The sequence below is a fragment of the Akebia trifoliata genome, chromosome 16 (genome assembly GCF_017979445.1).
Source record: "Akebia trifoliata isolate Shusen 1 chromosome 16, ASM1797944v1, whole genome shotgun sequence".
Lineage (NCBI taxonomy): Eukaryota > Viridiplantae > Streptophyta > Magnoliopsida > Ranunculales > Lardizabalaceae > Akebia > Akebia trifoliata.
This window is the reverse complement of record NC_141390.1, coordinates 29796989-29813027: the sequence shown is the minus strand read 5'-3', so window position 1 is coordinate 29813027 and position 16039 is coordinate 29796989. Positions and strand designations below refer to the sequence as shown.

General features: G+C 36.9%; 1 long non-coding RNA gene across 1 annotated transcript; it reads right to left on the bottom strand.

Annotated features, from left to right (window-relative positions):
* Window positions 1-6008: 6008 nt before the first annotated feature.
* LOC147383400 (uncharacterized) lies at window positions 6009-11816 on the bottom strand. Its single transcript, XR_015173519.1, has 3 exons — window positions 11473-11816; window positions 10617-10790; window positions 6009-9914 (listed from the first exon to the last, which is right to left on the bottom strand). It is a non-coding gene; the product is annotated as an uncharacterized LOC147383400 (long non-coding RNA).
* Window positions 11817-16039: the final 4223 nt, after the last annotated feature.

The window sequence follows — 16039 nt, the reverse complement described above, 5'->3', positions numbered from 1 at the left end:
TCGTGCACATACTTCAATTCTTTCGCATAGAGATTGTAAGGAACTCTCAATTTCTATTAGTAATTGTAGATTGTGAAAATTGCATTTAGGATTTTATTAAAAATTTGTGGTGAATTTCCAAAAATATAGAATTCAATTGATTATTTCAAATTCACGCCAGAACTTGCATATTTGATATGTTTAATTGTATTTTATAACAAATTATACGTGGGTATGATATTTCATCGGATTATTTCCGTCAGTTGGGTCTTGTGTACCGCTCGGACCTCGTTTTAATCTAAGTTTTGTATTTTTTCAATGTTATTAATAAAAATAAATTTCATAGTTGGAAAAATGATTTAATATTCAATGAACTTATATTGAGTTGATGACTATCAGAAAATAGATATTTTGTTTGAGAGATTGAAAACTATAAAAATCGAAAAAAATGAAAAAGGTATGAAACAGTAGAAGGTCAGAGTCACACCCGAGGGGTGATGTCTACATTTTACATTGTTGTGTTGTGTGTAGGTTAGTGAACGGATATCCAGGGATAATTGTAGGCACCAAAATTTTGAGGAGGTCTTTACAAATTTTATAAATAAAAATCTCTAATTTTATAATGGGCCTCAAATCCAAATTGAATCCATTAAATGGGAACGTGCCTCTTACAAACTTGGGTTTTGAGCTTTCGTAGATAAAGTCCATGACCTAAACAAAATCAAGTGATCCACATATTAAGTATTGGGCCCTATACCCAAATAAATAAGTTTAGCCTAATAATGATCTATAGAATCCTTAAAATGGAATTTGGACAAATTTAGCCTTTTAAACAAATCAATTAAACTTCTTTAAGTTGGGGGTATAATTGGAAAGCTAAATTACCTTTAAGTCTATAAATACAATAGCCTCTCTCATTGAGAGGAGATCTGGATCACTTTCTCTCAAAAGACAGAAGCTCTCCCTCTAGAGAAGAAGAAGCTCTCAAACCCTTCCTCTAGAAACAAAACAAGGTTCTTCAGAGATCCGGACTCCGACTAAAGAGAAGATCAAGCATAAAGCCTTTATCCGGAAGCCAAGAAAACATTCTCAACCGATAAAACGCGAAGCCCGGAGATAAGAAGATCTACAGAGGATCAAGCATAAAATAAAGCTAATGTCAAAGCATCATTCTCAGGCGATAAAACGCGAAACCTGGAGATAAGAAAAGTTACATACGTCATTATCACTATTTTGTACTTGACTATTAATCAGAGGAAACACTGAGTTCTGTATCTACTTTTTTATCAAAAAATCAATAAATTCATTTGTGATCATATTTCACGGATCTCGAGGTAAATCTGTAGAAATTTATTATAGACAAATTTCTGGCACGCTCGGTGGGACGATCTCAACCTCTCATCTTTTAGTCAACTGTAAGAACATCAACTAAAGCATCGATGGCATCTCGCAACGTCAACGCTATCGCATCTACCGCTACTGAGAAAGGTAGGAAAATCCTTTCTTCCAATCTTGAATATGCTCAGGTTATTAGTCGCGATCATCATGTGACACGAAAAATGACAAAGACTGGTGGATCCAAGCTAGTGGAACCTTTCCAGTATCACTCCAAGAAACGTGCCACAAAAGCGGCACTTACCACGAAGGAATCGTAGGCGGATGTGGTAGAAAACGACTCGTCAGATTCTGGATCTGATTCGAAGTCAAGTGAGGGATCGTCTAGATCTTTATCGATCACTTTTCTGTCATAAACTCACACATCCATCAGAACAGTGATGACAGCTGGAGCGCTAACGATGGAGGAACAAGTTGCTCAGATTGCAGACACCATCAACAAGTTAACAAAAGCAATGGAAGACAAAGATATCCAAATTGCAACTCTCGTCAGTCGTTTGGAGCAGAAAGACAAAGAGAATAATCGAGTGTTGGACCCTCACATCCTCCAGGATTCACCCCTGAAGCATACGTGGCTCCGCACGAAGAAGAACAACGAGCAGACTATTCTGGTTCACGAAAAGCTACTCGGGATCCACCACATGGGTCTGTTGCTTCGCTTTCTGTTCAACAACTGCAAGCAATGATTACTGACACAATTCGTGCTCAGTATGGGGCCATGCCACAGTCCTCATTGGTCTACTCCAAACCCTACACTCAACGCATCAAACAAATGCCTCTTCCGGCAGGATATCAACCACAAAAATTCCAACAATTCGAAGGAAAAGACAATCCAAAACAGCATATTGCCCACTTCATCGAAACTTGCAACAACGTCGGTACATTCGGAGACTTCATGGTGAAACAATTTGTTCGCTCCCTCCGCAACAATGCGTTTGATTGGTACACTGACTTGGAACCCAACTCAATAGACAATTGGAATCAACTTGAAAGAGTGTTCCTTGGTAGCTTCTACAGCACTAGAAGAACAGTGAGTATGGTGGAACTCGCCGCCGTCAAACAAAGGAATGATGAACCAGTTATCGAGTACATCGAGCGATGGAGAAATCTTTCCCTCAACTGCATGGATCGACTTTCTCAATCTTCTACTATCGAAATGTGTGTTCAATAGATGCACTGGCAACTCCTTTACATCTTGAAAGGAATTAAACCACATACTTTCGAAGAGCTAGCTACTCGAGCCCACGACATGGAACAGAGTATAGTTGTGCATCAGACTCCATGACCAAACGAGCCTCGAAGATAGGAAAAGAAGGATGGTAAGTCCTTCAAAACTAAAGAAGTCTTTTCTACCACCACCAACAAACCTGTCAAGATCACAGGTAAAAGAAGAGAAGATCAGCCGCGAACTGATTCAACATAAAAAACAGGAAAAGCTTGGAAAACTCTCAAGGAGCTTGAGGAAAAAGAGTATCATTTTCCCGATGCTGACGTCTTGGGCATGTTCGAAGAGTTGTTGAAATTAAATCTCATTGAACTTCCACTGCCCAAACGACCCGGGGAAGCAGGTCGTGACAATGATCCGAAATATTATCGCTATCATAGGGTGATTAGTCACCCGATTGAAAAATGCTTCGTCTTCAAAGAGAAAATTATGGATTTGGCACGTCAAGGGAAAATTGAACTTGATTGTGTTGAAAATGTTGCTACTTCCAACATGACCTCTGTCACTTTTGGATCTTTTGATCCAATACTCTTGGCAAGTCAGTATGCTACGCAGACTCCATCTCCTCAAATCACCAAAATTTTACCTAAACCATCACAACTCATACCCGTACATTTCGATGTTGAAAAGGCCCATCCCACGTTGGGGGTAAGGCCAAATCAAAGAAAAATCATCACATTTCCTACTTCACTTCAACAAGGACCACAATTTCATTCAACTTCAAATTCAAAGTCAGACATCTCAGAGTCTGCTTCAGTTGATGACGAAGGGTGGACAGTTGTCATTGTCGGAAAAGACGCCCTACATATGTGCCAACTCCTTCTATTTCGAAGCCAAAGAGAAAAAGAAGAAAGTCAAAACCAAGTACAGGGTCAAAGAAACGAAATAGAGCAACAAAGAAGAAGGCTTTCCGAGTTCTGCCCGCAGACCCTGAAGACATTCTTCAGCAACCGTCCAGTGTGCCGGTTACTCTTCTAGAATTCTTACCCAAGAAACTCTTGAAGGAAGTCTGCACAATGTCATGTCATCAAGTGGAAGCGGAAGTGCTAGAAGATAATATTGATGATAGGTCCAAAGAACATCATACTACTTCTAATGATGGAGATTAACGATTTGAGAAAAACAATAACACTTCGAAAATAGAAGATTCGCAGGTCGACTTGGATTTGTCCAGTGAATTCCAACAAGTTTAGCTTACTTCAAAGCAAAGCTCAACTGATTCAAAACAGAAAGTTCAACCTGACATAAATCCAGAACCAAACAATATATGTATGGCCACAATTACCTTCACTGATGAGGATCTCTAATTGGAGTCTCGACTTCACAATAGGTCGCTTTACGTAACTGGTTATGTGAGGAAGAATAAAGTTCAAAGAATTCTCCTAGATTGTGGTTCTGCGGTCAATATCATGCCAATTCGTACCATTAAACAAGTTGGGATCTCGTCGGATCAACTTGCTCGCAGTAAGTTGATGATCCAAGGCTTCAACTTGGGTGGTCAGAGAGCTATCGGCATGATAAGAGTCAAGCTTTCTATCGTATATTTGGAGTCAACAACACTCTTCCATGTGATTGATTCTAAAACTTCATATCACTTGCTTCTCGGCATGAGCTTAAACTGTTTGACAGTACTCCTTAACACGAGCCAAAACTGTTTGACAATGCTTATTATCGTACGAGCCTAATCTACATGATACTCCTGACCCGTATAAGTTAAAACTGTGAACGGTCCAAAAAAAAAAAAAAAAAAAAGAATTTGAGTTCGCTAGATTGAAAACCTGAGAGGGCGGTCTAGGCAAAACTTAGAGCATTATCCATCTGAACTACATTATGGTTTGATCTCATTTTTGGGTACGTAGGCAACCTGTAAAGTTACTTCAAGTTCAACCACATCAACAAAAAAATAATAATAAGATACTTGTATAAGGAAAGAAGGGAATTTTATTAATTTCGAATGAAATAAACAATGTTATAATTTCCTAAGTCATATACAGTAAAAAAATAATAAATAAATGAAAAAAAAAAACTTAATATAAAGAAGTAAGGTTCCAAAACTTCTTCTTCAAAGACTCTCTCTCAGCTTCGCAAGCAGCTACTTCATCATCATCAATAATTGGAGCGTTAGATAGGCGAGTACATTCCGTTTCAATAGTAAATAGAGCCTCACTTTCTTCTTGAACTTGAATACTAAGAGACTTTTCAGAAGCAGCGACTTGTCGTAGCATTTTTCTGATTTGAGTCAATTCGATTTCTAACTCGACTTCTCAATTAGTCAGCTCAACCATTTTCTCCTTAGCTTCAGTCAGTTGTGTACGTAAACTATCCACTGATTGACGTTTTAGTTGAGATTTCCTGATCTAAGACAGATAGCTGAAGATCCCTATCATCTACTGACAAAGATGATAAAGCCTTCTCTCGTCTTGAAAGATACACTTCTACTCTAGTTATAAGCGAGTCGAAGAAGTTAGCAAGAGGCACAGGATCAGTTCTGAAAGCATTCTTGAGAGAAGAGATGATGGCAGGCATATGAAGTGATTGCCATTATCTTAGGTTGGAAAAGTCAATATTGAGCATCAACTCAACTCTAGATCGAAGGAATTCATCACGAGCCCTATGTAATGCTTGTTGAACGTATAAGTCGATGTCACTTCATGCAAAGAAGCTTGTCGAGTTTGGGTAGAAATAGTAAGCATTCCACGTGACTTCGGAACAATCACAGATGAATCAACCAACTTATTAGAAGTAGGTAAAGTCAATGCAATAGGAGCCGTATGTGTAGTTGAAGTTGATGGAGTACCACGAGAATTTTGACGAGGACATGAAGAAACCTCGTCCCCATCACTCTTTGAGGGGTCTTCAGTATCAACCAATTTCGAAAGCCCTCTACTAAGATGACTGACATTCCAAACATCTCCCATACCACAGAAGGCAGATAGGAATGCAAAATCTTCTGAGGCGAACAAATCGACAATAGAGTGTATATTGGTTGATGATTCTACGAGAACAATTAAATCACAAAAGATTATATATATATATATATATAGGGGCGTTCAATGGCAACTTTTTGGCAAAACATTTTTCAAAACATGAGTTAGAGGTTTTGGAATGGGCTGATTTTTGGTGAGGATGATCTCTATGGTGAGGAGATCATGATCATCAAAAATCAGCCCATTCCAAAACTTCTAACCCATGTTTACAAGCTGAAACATCGTGGACCGTCCATTTTTTGTAAACTGTTTTTGATAGGGTTAGAAGTTTTGGAATGGCTGATTTTTGGTGAGAATGATCTCCTCACCGTAGAGATCATCCTCACCAAAAATCAGCCCATTCCAAAACCTCTAACCCATGTTTTGAAAAATGTTTTGCCAAAAAGTTTGCTAAAAAGTTTGCCCTTGAACGCTACCCATATATATATATATATATACAAAAAAAAAAAAAAAAAAAAACATGAAATTTCTAAGAAAGAAAAAAAGTGTGTAAAATTACCTTTCCTAGGAGACACATCATTCTCAACTTTAACTTCTTACTCATCTAGAGTCACATTCGTATCTTTAGGCTCAATATGAGCAACAGGCTTCAAAGAATCTACGGGACTTGATCTATGAACAGCTTGTTCTACATCTACCCCAACAATGTTAGCCTGATCCGTTTGAGTAGTCGCTGGCGTTGGTAGTATTTTTTTGAAACGCAATTTCAATCTAGGCTCTGTAATGACATTTTGCGTATCATCAATGCGTGTGTATTCTATTCTTCTTTTTCGAGAAGGTTTTTGCGTGGCAAGCAAAGTACGACGTGCCTCACGATCTTCAACTCATTTTCCTTCATCAAAATTAAAGTTCAAAACGGAGACGCTATCTTAAGAAGACAGAAATCAAGGGCATCCAAGTGAGGTACTACGTCTTGAACCCACCAATCCCTATAACTCTTATCAAATTGCCGATTCATGTCTTGCACTTTTGGAGGAATAAAAAAGTTGACTCGACTTTTGGTTTGAGTCAAAGACAACCATAAACTGTATAACTCTAACCATCCACGGATCTTATGAAAGGAATCGAAGTTCCAGGGATACGTTGACGAAAGTCTTGTTGACGAGCAAACATGTGAGGGCTATACATTTTCACCTCGCAAACATTACCATATCGAAACATCACAAATCCAGGACGACAGCTTATCATGAAAGCTTGAACTTCAGAAGGATCATCACCATCATCAGTCCGTATCCTTCTATAACCTTTTGGTGGCCAAAGCTCCTCAGGATACTATTTACAATCACTAGAATCCATGGTGATGATCAGATCTCTCACATCTTTAGCACTATCTTCCCAATAAAAGTATAAGTTGGAAACACGAGCTGTGCGAACCAAATATGGAGGTCCAAAATCAGCATCAATGCTACCAAATACTCCTCGAGGAAAATGAAGTCCAACCCACCCAAACAAGTGATGAAGGGGACAATAACTCGTGGAAGCACCTACAACTTATTGTGTTTTCATACCCCAATAGGTCTGAGTTAGACCTTTGTACAAACAACACAGAAGCGGAGGTACCAAGCTGAATGTAGTACCTCGAGCCATCAATGCTGTTACTTTGAAAGTACCTGGACGAATAACATTACCATTCTCACAAGGGAGAACAAAACGACACAACCACAAGGAGAGGTATGCAGCTGTCATAGCTTCATCTTCAAGATTCTGATTTGCAAGAAAATCGAGCCTAATAAATGGATTTTCTCCCTCTTTACGACATCCTTTAGCCAAAGTAACTCGAGAGGAAAAAGGTCTTTGTAATTTTGTTCTAAGATGCTGACGGCCATTACGATCAAAATAAAATGATTTTGCCATTTCTTTGTACTCTACCGTCAAACGAGGATTAGAAATTCATTCATTTTTGGTGTACCAGAAATCAAGCCATTCACTATGGCTAACACAATCACTCCCCTTTTCACAAATCGGTAAAACATATGCTTTGAACAAATATTGACAAGAAAGAGGAAGCCTTGAAACACCGTTGCAACCCATGAGTTCATCAAAACTAGGCACCACCTCTTCATAATACTCACCCGCAATAAAAAGTCTAGAAATCTTCTGCATTTCCCATTAAGAAATGCCAACTTCCCCACAACCCGCCACAAAGTGTTAGTCTCGGGACACCAAAACTCACATAAAGCTCGATACATGCCGTTAGGACGACTGTACTCCTTACTAGCTACAAATATAACTTTACCAAGGGAAGCTATCGACTTTTTTGTCTGCAGTTTGTGGCTCACATCCAATCTCCAGTCCCAAAAACCACTGAGATATCGAATGTCGCCTCGAGGTTCAATATTTGAACCCCATTGAGTAAAACGTTGCATGATTTTCTGCGTCAAAACGACCTGTGGACAATTGTGAGTTTGGTCATGATATGGAGGATGACATAAAGATGGCTGAAGCTCCGTATCAATCTCATCTCCAAGGAGTAAGTCAGTTGTTGGAGGATATTCACTTAAAGCTATCATATTAGGTAATTTGTCCCTTTCTGTATCTCGTGCCTTCAAAGGACCGGTCATCGATGTGTGCACAACAAGCTTCAGCTCCACAGATGAAATGTTCCCTCTTCTTGAACGATCGGCTATTATAACATGGGGAAAATAAAGTCATTTTCCCTTTTGAGAAGGATCTATAAGATCATCTACCCAACTTCACGCGGTAAGTTCCGTTTTGGAACGGTTCTTATTCCTTAAACCTTTGGAAAGAATGTCTCTAGCCATCTTTGTGAAAAAAAAGAAGACCAAATACACTTATTAAAAAAAAAAGTAACATGTCTCATTGAGTACTAGGGTCACATTAATTAGAGATATAGAAGAGTATGAATATAAAAAAATCATTATACTCAATAATATTCTGGCGCTAGAGTTTAGCCACCTGACTATACAAATAATTCGTCGCATGGTTCTTGTATCCAGTTGACGTTTGTCAACCAATTGACGTTATGCACTCTTAAGCACTACTGATAAACAATTACTTTAGAGATTAGTCAATTAGCTGGACAAATAGTTCGTCGCATGATTTTTTCTAGCCAGTTGACGTTTGTTAGCCAATTGATGTCATCTACTCCTAAGCATTACTGATAAATAGTTGCTTTAGAGGTTAGCCAACTAGCTAGACAAATAATTCGTCACATGGATCTTCTACGTACATAAAGCTTACATACCGTGATTCTTTTAGCCAGTTGACATTTGTCAGCCAGTTGACGTCATCCACTCATAAGCATTACTGATAAACAGTTGCTTTAGAGGTTAGCCAACCAGCTGGACAAATAGTTCGTCGTATGGATCTTCTACGTGCATAAAGCTTGCGTACCGTGATTCTTTTAGTCAGTTGACGTTTGTCAGCTAGTTGACGTCATCCACTCCTACGCATTACTGATAAACAGTTACTTTAAAGGTTAGCCAACCAACTGGACAAATATTTTGTCGCATGAATATTATATGTGCATAAAGCTTGCATACCGAGATTCTTTTAGCCAGTTGACGTCATTCACTCCTAAGCATTACTGATAAACAGTTGCTTTAGAGGTTAGCCAACCAGCTAGACAAATAGTTCGTCGCATGGATTTTCTACCTGCATAAAGCTTGCGTACCGCGATTCTTTTAGCCAGTTGACATCATTCACTCTTAAGCATTACTGATAAACAGTTGCTTTAGAGGTTAGCCAACCAGCTGGACAAATAGTTCGTCGCATGGATTTTCTACGTGTATAAATCTTGCATCCTGTGATTCTTTTAGCCAGTTGACGTTTGTCAGTCAGTTGACGTCATCTACTCCTAAGCATTACTGATAAACAGTTGCTTTAGAGGTTAGCTAACTAGCTGGACAAATAGTTCGTCTCATGAATCTTCTACGTGTATAAATCTTGCATCCTATGATTCTACTAGCCAGTTGACGTTTGTCAGCCAATTGACGTTGTCAACTCTTAAGTATTATTGATAAACAGTTGCTTCAATGACCAACTGATTGGACAAATGGTTCGTCGCATGGTTCTTCTACGTGTACATCGTTTATCACGCAATACTTTTTACAATTCAACATTGGCCACCGCTAAGCAGACTAACAGATAAATATTCTAAAAGTTGACTGATAAGGGTTATAAGTTCTCAATTTGTAATTCTGGTTATAATTCATAAGAAAGGAAATGCGATGATGACAAAGTTCAAAGAAAATATATGGGAAGAATGACTAAGATCCATACCTTCCTGTGGTTTCGAAGCTGTAGTCGAGCTGCAATCGACCCAAAAGAATCAGATATTTATATCAATATTATTGGTAATCCTGGATCTGTAAGAAAAAGAGAAGCTCCAATGAAATTCATTCACAAGTTTTGAAAAAAAATGGAAAAGGCCCAATAAGGAGAAGAGATAAAGTATAACAAAGTAATAAAAAAAAATGAGTTCAAATTACAATCAATTCAAGAAGATTATTTTATATGCTTAAAGAACTCTATTTATATCCTCCAACAAGTTGTTCTAAAATAAAAAAATATAGGAAAAGGATTTTTGTTATACTTTGGTGGAAATCACTGTGTCATAGAGGCAAAATATTATTTTCATTGAAATTTTTTTTTTCGGGAGAAAAGGAAAGGTCAATGTACTTAGCCGGGATAGAGGTAGTACTGGTTGTAATACCAACAGCTCATCTGAAACACCAACTTCATATGGCATTGGTGAGGATAGATTTTCAAGCCATTCTATGATGTTTTGGGGAGATTGTATATTCATCGGCTGGTGAATGAAGTTAGATCTCTGAACCATGTGAGCTAGTAGTTTAGATTAACAAACTAAGTGTAGAATTCTATTCTGAAGTTGGATCTTCTAACTATTGATTTTTAGAACAAGTAAAAGTTGTTTGGTATTAGCCTAATTATCAAAGGGTATTAATTGCGGTAGAGGTTGTAATAGAAGAAACAATGTATGTGAACAGCATTGTGAATGTCATTATAAATCTATCCAAAGATGGGAAATTTCATAATAAAGAGATTACCTTGTACACAACTTAGAAGATCAACGGTGAATTTTGCTACTTTGATATTAATAACGATATCGACCACCTCTTTAATGAGTGCTAGTGCAAAAGATCGCATCCAAAATATGTTGGTGAAAAGGTCTATGGGCAGCCTCCACTACGTGATTCTCTAAGAAAGGATAGATCTGTGTGCTAAAAAAAAAAAAAAAACCAGAAATAAGAGAAGACAAACCTTCTACAGCAACTTGTGTTCTATTTATAAGAAAATAGAACCCTACTCAATGAGATGTGAAATGTCAAATTAAATCATTCGAAATAAAAAATAAAAATAAAAAAACTCTCGTTGGTGCATTCTATCAATAAGGAAATTGAAGTCCAAATTTCTTTCAAACTCTGTTTAATCGGAAGAAAAGTCTAATCGAAGATTCCGATTCCAGATCGATGAAGAATTTCAAATCCAAAAAGATTTATCTAAATTAGGAATCGATCTTAAAGATTTCTAATGGAATAAATCTATTGATCAGATGAAGTTTCAAAAAAATAATAATAATAATAATGATTTGCGGCCCATTGTGAGTCCGCTCAACTGGACCCGATTAACATTGAGGTGACTCAATCAAGATCAACCCCAAAATCTGAATCAGTCGCAAAATCTGAATCAGTCAAACTCAAACAAGAATGATCGAAAAAAAAAACATTCCATCAAACGTTTCTTCAATTCCGGATTTGAACCAAATCTTGAATCAAGAAAAAAAAAAAAAAAGCTTAAATAATGAACGGTCGAGAGTCGTCGAAAGGCGTGGAGATGATGAGAGAGCTCATAGAAATGCTTCAAGATTTCGTCGAAAAGCAAGAGAGAGAGAGAGAAGAATACCTGTAAGTGGCTGTAATTAGAACGTGAGTAGATGTGCCGTGGTGAAGATTGCTCCAACGAAAAATGGCATAAAAGGAAGAAGGGATCAAAACTGAGTTTGTGTTTCAAAACCTACGAAACTCTCCCTTTCATGGCTGAAATCATGGCTGAGATCTGAGAGAGAGAAGCTTCTATCAAGCTCTCAAGAACGTTCTGCATCAAAGAAGAGGTTTTGGGTTTTAGTTTTGTTAAAACTTATATCGGCACTCCAACTTTTTACTTCCTAAACTCCAACCTTATGTAGGCACCCCGATTTTTTTTTTTAATTGATAAACCTCAAAGGGTTTACAAAAATCGTCAAAAAAAAAAAAAAAATCAGTAAAAAAAAAATAAGAGAAGAAGATGGTAAGCTAAGCTTACTAACTTAGTAAGATTCAAATCTTACTAAAGTTGTTGAACTCACCTTTTGGTATCCGAATGCATTACCCACTCCTTTTGAGCCAACAATCAACAAATCGAGTCCATTGCTATCCATTTAACTCGGCCCAATTAAATCTGAGGTGACTCAGATGCAACTCACAGGAGCTCTTGAGATCATCCCAAAATTCTAGTTAATTGACTCAAACACAAACGTTTGAGGATTGACCAAATCCTTCGATCCTTCGATCCAAATCCGTTCTCAAGATTTTGATTCAGCCATTGATTATCATTTCCTCAACAAAAAAAAAAAACCTCTGATTCAACCACCAAAAACAATTGCCACTCCAATCCAGCCATTGGAATTTCTAGAAGGTTAAAAACTTGATTTCACCATTTAATCTAAGCCCCAATATTAATTTTTTCTTTTGAGAGCTGAAATTTTTGGATCTCTAAGCCGTTGCCGGATGATTTACATGCCTTTGAACCACAACAAAGAGCTTTTCTTGAAGAAGTTAGATTCCCCAATTTAAGTTTTGTTCAATTGTTGAAGATTATGACAAAGAGATATGATCCTATGCTTCTCACATAATTACTTTGGGTGTAATGATTCTAGGCCCAAAAAATATTTAATGGGCTTGAGTCTTTTGGTTACTTATAAAAAAAAGTAGTGGGCCTGAATATGTGGGCCTCTAGAGCCAATACATGGGCCATTGGTTTGCATGGGGTGGAGTTCAAGTGAGAAATACCTTGATCAATGATTATTGTGTATCATGATCAATTTTATTTTAGTCTCCATCAGCAAGATCCTCACAGGAAATACTCGCGCAAATTTTTCAATATTGAAGCTAGGAGGGGTTCACAGCCAAGCAGCCCAACAATTATTTCTAAGTGCTTTTGATGAAGTACCGATACTATCTTCTAGTATATGCATGTACCAAACACATGAATTTAATCTCATGTATTTCAACTATAGGAAAGGTAAGTATACTGGGGTTATACATCTTCATGTGAGTTAAATTGTTCTCAAGGATCACCCATCCTTTAAAAAAAAAAGTCCTACTACAAGGTTCCAAAGACACGTGGCAAATCTTTCTAAATTCGAAGCTTTCACGTGTCAGCCGACATAATCAAGGATACCTCATCCTCAACCTCACATTCGATGATGCATCCTTGAGGGGGCATTTGTAGGCACCAAAATTTTGAGGAGGTCTTTACAAATTTTATAAATAAAAATCTCTAATTTTATAATGGGCTTTAAATCCAAATTGAGTCCATTAAATGGAAACGTACCTCTTACAAGTCTGGGTTTTGGGCTTTCGCAGATAAAGTCCATGACCTAAACAAAATCAAGTGATCCACATATTAAGTATTGGGCCCTATACCCAAATAAATAAGTTTAACCTAATAATGATCCATAGAATCCTTAAAATGGAATTTCGACAAATTTAGCCTTTTAAACAAATCAATTAAACTTCTTTAAGTTGGGGGTATAATTGGAAAGTTAAATTACCTTTAAGTCTATAAATACAATAGCCTCTCTCATTGAGAGGAGATCTGGATCACTTTCTCTCAGAAGACAAAAGCTCTCCCTCTAGAGAAGAAGAAGCTCTCAAACCCTTCCTCTAGAAACAAAGCAAGGTTCTTCAGAAATCCGAACTCCAACTAAAGAGAAAATCAAGTATAAAGCCTTTCTCCGGAAGCCAAGAAAACATTCTCAACCAATAAAGCACGAAGTCCAAAGATAAGAAGATCTACAGAAGCTTCTACAGAAGATCAAGCATAAAGCAAAGTTAACGTCAAAGCATCATTCTCAACCGATAAAGCGCGAAACCCGGAGAGAAGAAAATTACATACGTCATCATCATTATTTTGTACTTGACTATTAATTAGAGGAAACACTGAGATCTGTATCTACTTTTTATCAAAAAATCAATAAATTCATTTGCGATCATATTTCACGGATCTCGAGGTAGATCCGTAGAAATTTATTGTAGACAATAATGTTACTGGTTGCATGTTTATTTACTTTCTGTTAGCATGAGGCGCTGTTTACTTTTCCGTTCCGTTATTTATTTTAGACCGGATGGCCACAGTTGCATAGTAGGAAACTGGATATCCATTCTCAATCTTGTATTGTTAATTTCTCTTTTGTTTTCAAATGAAAATAATATATATGGGGTGGTTCAACAACCCTAAAGTTTGCCAAACATTTTTCAAAAGTCAGCCTATTCCAAAATTTCTAACTCCATCAAAAGTGATTTACAATAATTGGACGATCCACGATTCTTCAACTTGTAAACTAGGGTTAGAAGTTTCAAAATAAGCTGATTTTTTGTGAGGATGTTCTTTTCACCGTAGAGATCATCCTCACAAAAAATCAGCCTATTCCAAAACTTCTAACCCCATCAAAAGTGATTTACAAAAATTGTTTGACAAACTTTAAGACTGCCGAACCGTTCCTTATATATACATATATATATATATATATATATGGGTCACGTTCCTAAGACTCATATTGAGACTCACATTGCGACACACCGTTTTGTCTTATATGGGCAAAAATGTTTGGAATGAGCTGATTTTTTGTGAGGTGATCTCTGTGATGAGGGGATCATCCTGGCAAAAAATCATCCCATTCCAAAACTTCTAACCCCATCAAAACGGATTTACAAAAATTGGACGGTCTATAATTTTTCAACAAAAATTGGACGGTCTAGAAGTTTCATAATGAGCTGATTTTTGGCAAAGATGATCTACTCACCATAGAGATCATCCTCACAAAAAATCAGCCCATTCCAAATATTTTTGCCCATATAAGACAAAACGGTGTGTCGCAATGTGAGTCCCAATATGAGTCTTAGGAACGCTGTTCTATATATATATATATATATATATAATATGTAGCTATTTTGTGAGCTGTTAAAGAGTCTGTAAATACCTGAAGGGATAGTACGTCATATAATCTGGAGTGGTGTACTATCATGGAATGTACGATAGGAACCACCAAGCTCATACGTGGTATGGAACGCGTATGAGAGTGGAGTCACAACTGGAATCTAAGTTTATTCCTCTTTATCTTTATTAGTGAACTTGTAATATAAAAGTGATTGTATATAAATGATTTGTATATTTGGAAATCACATACACGCTGATAAACATAGACGAAAATGATTAGTCAGTGATCACTAACAATTTAAAGCAGTCGAACGTTCTGACACATCGAAAAAAAACTCATTGCTTACGGTTACGTCAAACGATCAACTTGAGCTGGATAAATGATCCCACAAGTGTAGTAAACAACAACCAGTCATAAAATCAGGAACTAATACTTTAATATGAAACATCATATCCTGACTGGAAGCAATTCAGTCGTGAATCTCAACTCTCTAATTTCACGACTCCATCATTGTGTATTATGTATCTGTTGCCTTATTTTGATATATTAAATGAAATGCATGTTTAATGTTTTCATTTGATAAATTAGATTTGTATAAATATAAAATGTTATAATGAGTATTACTGATAGATATAATGTGAGTTTTAAAATGTTTAGTTGCTCATTTCTGACTCTATGTACCAATTAATCATACTTTCTTCTGTAAAACTTTGCATATTTTAAAATGATTCAATATATTTATTCGTTCATGTTAGGAAAGATTATTGGCAGAAATAATTTACTTCTATACTGGATAACCATTATTACTCACCATTTTCTTCTCCATTTTTTTTAATTTCAAATTCAGAGCTTGGCGAGGCAGGTATGGAGCACGAGTGAAAATTATCTGATAGGTTAGATAGACGACCAGAGTCCTTTTCATGGTAAGTACTGAACTATACCTAACAGCGTCAAGTTGTCCAGGTGATAATATAAATTTTAATTTTGAGCGTAAAGAATTTTGTTAGAGTGAAAAATTTCTGTATAATCCTATATATAAACTTCTTCTTCCGCACTCTTATTTTCGTACGTTATTAGATGTATATAGACTTTCGCTAGTTATTATATTTTATATGTATATACAGAATACTATTTATGTCTTCTATCAGGTGCAGGTTGAACGTTTTGAAATGCTAACATAAACAAAGAAACTACGTCGAAATTTCGAAGCGCCACCTAGTGTCTTGAGATCTGACATGGGATTTTGTGTTAGCATTTGATGGGCGCCACACA